This window comes from Bombyx mandarina, chromosome 17 (assembly GCF_030267445.1).
Source record: "Bombyx mandarina strain Sakado chromosome 17, ASM3026744v2".
NCBI classification, from domain to species: domain Eukaryota; kingdom Metazoa; phylum Arthropoda; class Insecta; order Lepidoptera; family Bombycidae; genus Bombyx; species Bombyx mandarina.
In genome coordinates, this window is record NC_143223.1 from 2,519,723 (window position 1) to 2,526,471 (window position 6,749).

Consider the following 6,749-nt stretch of genomic DNA (forward strand, 5'->3'; position numbering starts at 1 on the left):
AAAAATGCACTATTTTGCCTTGAGTAGAATCTTTAGTTGAATCAAGAAATGAAGGTTCAAACATTAAAAAGTAATGCATTTAAAAATTCCCACTAGCAACTTTGACATGTAAAAAGTTGAATTAAAAACTAGTCCTTATAGTCATAATGATATGTACTTATTTTCATTGCTCAATATGCAAACATGTAGTTTATCTCACTTACTCTTAGCGCATGCAGTATTGTTATGAATGTGATAGACAGATATCCGCGAGACACGTACGGCGTATGCCAGTATATTTTCGAGTGATAGATACAACCCGACCGATGTGAGTTGGCTAACATTATGAATAGAGTAATACGGAATATTAGCATATCAGAATTCGACGGATTACCGATACACGAATACAAGCTGTATTACGAATATCATAATGAATACTAATATATCGGTCTCACCCTTAGTCAATATTAGCCGATAGCAGAAAGGTGTTTAATAGTGTTTAAATCGGGTATCTAACTTTTAAATAAACTATACCATCGATCTGTAGGCTTAATGAAATTTGAGGTATTATTCTCTCAAAATACACACTACTAAACAAAGGTACACGTGTATATAAGTTTAAATTAGAAAATTGCTATCTGTTCGCTGATGCTAAAACGACGTTGCTAACACGAACCTTAGCAAGAGCAGTACTTCACAGAATCTACCACCGGTCAATGAAACAAATTTTAATGTAATTTTGTTAACGGCTGTCTGGTGTAGTGGTAAGTGACATGGTCACTACACAAGGGGGTCGCGGGTTCGAATCCCGCCAAGGGAAGATATTTGTATGATAAATATAAATGTCTTTTCCAGGGTTATGGATGTATATTAAATATGTGTATGTGTATAATAAAAATCTTATATTTATTTCCGTTATCTGGTACCTGTAACACGAGTTCTTTACGAACTTATCACGAGACCAGTTTATGTGGCGTGACTGTTAATAAAATACTTATTTATTTATTATTTATTTGTTAAGCCGCTTATGCTTTGTACCAAATGTCAAATGTTTGATAATCTCCAGCGTTGTCCAGTCGTTACGCACCGCCTCCCGTTTTCAACGCATTCATTTTCGATCATAAACTCGAAGGACGAATCTATCTTTATTGAAAAGAAAGTCATGACATCGAGTAATTGGAACGATTATTTAATTAAGTTTTGTGTCAATCTCTGGTTACGATGAAATAGCAATAAACGAGGGAATGAAACATCTAATTATTCTATAACTATTAACTAATGAAAACCTGAATATGGGTGAAAATTTAATTTTCGAGAATCATTATTGAAATCAATATGGCGGACGTGAAAATAGAATTAATTATGTAGAATTAAAAACATGATCGAGTTAATGAAGATTTGATTAAGTACTATCTAACTTTAATATCAAAAGTTTTACAATTATGGTCCATATTGGATTAGTGTCTTTTAGATAAAAAAATTTAACATAGAATATATTAAAAAACAAGCTGATTTTAATTTCAAATAGTATCGTACTTTTAGTTAAAATCCTTGATCCTAATCCTGTAGTGTGACATCCCGCAGTAAAATTGACATGTTGCACAAACCTGTTTCAGCGCTAAGAGCATTTTGCAACAATGTAAGCTGTAACTGTACTGAATTGTGATAGTAAATAATGTTTTTTATTACATTTTCTTACTGTTTCGATTATATAACGGTTAAATAGAGAAATTTATGATTAGTGGTCGTTACTTTTAATGCCCAAGAATATTTTTTGATAAGGCACAGTATGGTATGGACACAGATACTTTAGTTTCAATTCTTTTAAAGACATGGCTTAATATTCGAAGTCGTCGTGGCCTAACGGAAGAGGCGTCCGGTGCATTCGTGTTGAGCGATGTACCGGTGTTCGAATCTCAGGCGGGTACCAATTTTTCTAATGAAATACGTACTCAACAAATGTTCACGATTGATTTCCACGGTGAAGGAATAACATCGTGTAATAAAAATGCAACCCGCAAAATTATAATTTGCGTAATTACTGATGGTAGGACCTCTTGTGAGTCCGCGCGGGTGGGTACCACCACCCTGCCTATTTCTGCCGTGAAGTAGTAATGCGTTTCGGTTTGAAGGGTGGGACAGCCGTTGTAACTATACTTGAGACCTTAGAACTTATATATATCTCAAGGTGGGTGGCGCATTTGCGTTGTGGATGTCTATGGGCTCCAGTAACCACTTAACACCAGGTGGGCTGTGAGCTCGTCCACCTATCTAAGCAATAAAAAAAATATATTTTATAAAGTTTTAAAATCTTTCATTTAACATAGATATTGCTAGCAATAGTGGAATATCTAGAAACACACATCAGATCATTGAGATGTCGAAATAAGGCGCGCCTCTAATTTATTAGTCCATTGTGAATTCGAGTCTGTATTCAATCGAGCTACGACGACGTCTTACATCCCTATAAAATAGGGATGTGCTGATATTTTTTTAAAAATCAAAGCATTATTGTTTGTGTCCATGCGTAAAATCTATACATATAAATAAAATTGGAGTGTCTGTTTGTAATATTGAAATAACCGCTTTTTACTACATGCATGTGAATATATATACGGTACGTATGTACCAAAATAATATTTTTTACAATTTTTGTCTGTCTCTCAGCCTGTCTGTCTGTCTGTTTGTTTGTTCCGGCTAATCTCGGGAACGGCTGGACCGATTTTGACGAGACTTTCACTATATGATATAAGGAGTAACTTAGGCTACTTTTTTAGACTAGCTTCGCCCCGCGGCGTCAAACGGCGTCAAACGGCGTAAAAACGCGGGACACGTCTATCAATAATAAAATTTCCGAAGCGAAGCGAGGGCGGGTCGCTAGTACTAAATAAAAGATATGGAGATATTGAAAAACTGTTAAAAATTCTACAATAATTTTCGGTCCCCTTATTTCGTGTAGCGTGTTGTTGTCCCGTATTCAATTTGAAAAACTAATAAATTTTTTTTTTTTTTTGGTTTTACAATTATATTTATAAGTACATTGATATTAAGATTACAAACTTAATGACAGATAAAACTTCACCTAATAAATAATGTATATATAAACAACCTAATAAATGAAAATATTATTGAATGTCTATAATCGCGTTTATAGAACAAGAACCCGTGAACCCCAGACCTTCGTTTTATAAAAGCTGAAAGTTTGTTAGCTCATGCTTCCAACACAGGTAAGAACGATGGACCATTATGAAGTTTACAGTGGCTTTGGCAGGTACACAGTACTGAAGGTGTGTAAAATACCGATCTAAATTCATTAAATAATGAAGTGCGATTTTTTTGTGTTCCTTTCAGAATATTATTAAAAATCACGTTATTCATTGCCAGACACTCAACATTGTGGCAACCCCCTTTGCCAGATATATTTAATGTTCAGGAAATTATAATTCTACTTACGTAATAGTATAAAAGCTGATTTTTATACATAATAGGTTAGGTAATAAGTAGGTAGATGATATTCCCTCATTAGTCAGACATTTTTGATAGCTCCAACCCCTTGTCAGACAAGCATTATTTTTAAACGTCTGTCGTCTTATATTTATAATACCCGTACATCGTACCAATTAAGGTGGAAATGATGGGTGCTCAAATTCTATAGCAGGTGTAAGACATAGGCACGGCCCACTGAGTTTCTCGCCGGATCTTCTCAGTGGGTCGCGTTTCCGATTCGGTGGTAGATTCTGCTAAGCACTGCTCTTGCTAGAGCCAGTGTTAGCAACACCTCCGCTTTGAGCCCTGTGAGCTCACCTACACGCTAGGGCAACGCTGATATAGCCTCTCAAGGCTATCAGCATAGGTAGGGGAAAAAAGCAGCTGTCATTTATTTCGCTATTACAAGCATAGCCGAATATCTCACAAACTGTCTATAACGAATATCAACAAGTCGTCGTGGTCTAAGGGATAAGACGTCCGGTGCATTCGTATCTATCGATGCACCGGTGTCCGGATCCCACTGGCGGATACCAATTTTTCTAATGAAATACGTTCTTAACAAATGTTCACGATTGACTACCACGATGAAGGAATGACATCTATACTAATCTATACTAATACTATAAAGAGGAAAGATTTGATTGTTTGTTTGTATTGAATAGGCTCCGAAACTACTGAACCGATTTTAAAAAACATTTCACTGTTTGGAACTTCGATCAGAAGGTTTGGAAGCTACACTATCCCCGACCCCGAGTGACACAGGCTATAAAATATAGGCTAAAACTCCAATAATGTAACCCAAGGTGTAAAAAAATTCCTAAAATATTCTTTACATCGCGTGCGCTGCGAAAACGATTGGTGATAGAATAAAATAATGTACTTTGACTTTGTAGAACACATTATTATTTACAAAAAATGTGTCGCGGCAGTATATGTCTAACTATTATATTTATGCCACAATTAGTGTTCTTTTATTTAAAAAAATAAAACAACGTCAAATATAGTTTACAGGGAAGCTCTGACTCAATAAACTCAATGCCTTTTGTTTTGTATGTATGACCTTTTTACGAAAATTAGAAAAATAGTAATATAAAAACAATAAAAAAGAGATAAAAAAAAAAAATCATTTAAATGAAAATTTAGTAAAATAATAACATTCAAACTATCTTTATAATTTTCGTTTTTTATTAACCTGACGGAAATAGAAGGGTTGATGTGTGTGTGTGTGTTATAATTTGTAATTTTGAAATTTTTGTTAACGACCCAAGCGAAGCCGGAGCGGGCCGCTAGTCTAAATATGAAATCTTAAATAAAACGTATAAAATCATCTAAAAAATATAAAATCACTTCTAACACTCAGTTTTATCACAGTCGGCTAATAAATTACACGAAATAAATAGGTAGTGAATACGGCAGTATTTATGAACCGTTATCGGTTTTACGTGAGGCTATGGATGTTTCACATCAAAAACTATTACAGTAACAGGCAGTAAATATTGCACATCGATAATTAGAAAGAGACAGCTGTCTAATATTGTTTTTGTTTTAGAGCGTTACCTGTGTGCGACGAAACACTAACGGTTTGGTATTTAAGGAGACTAAATTAAATGTCAATTAGGTAATGTGCGACAGATATAACGCTCTACGAAGTAAAAATTAGCCGTCTCTTTCCCACGGTCGATGTGCAATATTTATCGCCGGGTACTGTACAATGAATTTAGTTTGGGTCTATGATAGGATGAACTCATAGATTTTGACGACAGTATATCAATTGTATTGAAATAATGTCCCTCTTACGCAATATTTATATGGTAAAATACTGGTGTTATCTCGTATTAAACCGTAGGGGAGATTTGTTACTCTAAGCAAATCTTTCTATTTCAGTTCCGAAATATCTCGTGTTCCGATATAAAGGCTACAGTCGATAGCAATACTATTAATAGTTCGATTCGCTCAATTATGTTGCGATGTCTATATACTGACGAACATCAGAAAGGTCCTTGTCTACTTTTAAACAACAAAAATATCTAGTTTACAAGTTAGCCATTTATTGAATGAAAAAAAAGTTGATGTATACAACTCCAAAGTAGTAATCTTTCACTTCACACCTTATAAATCTCGGTGAATCGTTGCCTTCTTCAATAGACTTGTAAATCTTTTACGTAGTGGGCCATTGTGACTTCTTAATACGGGCAGCTTGCAACTTTATAAGCTAGCTAGGCATGCTCTGTGATGCAGTGGCTGTTTTTTTTTAATTCAACCTTTTTTTTATTGCTTAATGGGTGGACGAGCTCACGGCCCATCTGATGTTAAGTAGTCACCGAAGCCCATAGACAATTACAACGTAAATGTCGCCACATACCTTTAGATATGAGTTTTAAGGTCTCCGTTTTTACAGTACAACGGCTGCCTCATCTTTCAAACCGAAACTGCTTTACGGCAGAAATAGGCAGGGCGGTGGTACCTACCTGTGCGGACTCACAATACGACCTACCACCAGTAAATAATACACGCTTCACAGAATAGATTCTGGTAGACCACCGGATCGGAATCGCGACCCATTGAAAGGATCTGGCAAGAAACTCAGTGGGTTTAATATTCTCAATTCATACCTAAATGTCAATACTGACAATGAGAGTGGCAATGAAGTGGTAGTAGGCAATCACGCTGACATGTTCTAACTGGTTGGGTTTGTTTGTTTGCTCTTTTAATTCTTATCAAAGCGAATAGAAGTCATATTATAATTTCTTTTCAATATAAATGTAATATTCGTGCAAGAGGGCGTATGGGGATATAGCTCAGTGGTAGAGCATTCGACTGCAGATCGAGAGGTCCCCGGTTCAAACCCGGGTGTCCCCTTGTCATTTTTTCGAGGAACGAAAAATGACGTCGTAGTTCGTACTATGAAGTTAAAGCACCCTTTTGACTGTATGTACTACCTTTGATAGCATTTAAGTGAATTAAAATTTCGTTACATTAAATAGTTCGGCTACACTTTTATTTACCTAAATTAAATCGAAAGTACACGAAGGCCATTATAGTTTCATTTTTAGTCGCGAAACCAATAATTTTTCACACTCTAGGTTTTCGGACAGAAAAATGCGTTCGGAAAGAGCAGAGAATTCTCAAACTTTAATTGGAACATTGGTGGTGATTCGAGAAGTTTCTGGGTGTGTCGTCTCACAAACGTCTATAGTTTGGGTTTAAGCAATTAGACAAATAGACGTATCACCGTCTGCGGCCCAAGAGACAATAACAACTATAACTAATACATACAATGA

General features: G+C 35.6%; 1 non-coding gene across 1 annotated transcript; it reads left to right on the forward strand.

Annotated features, from left to right (window-relative positions):
- Positions 1-6,255: 6,255 nt before the first annotated feature.
- Positions 6,256-6,327, forward strand: TRNAC-GCA (transfer RNA cysteine (anticodon GCA)). The gene has a single exon. It is a non-coding gene; the product is annotated as a tRNA-Cys (tRNA).
- The last annotated feature ends 422 nt before the right edge of the window (positions 6,328-6,749 follow it).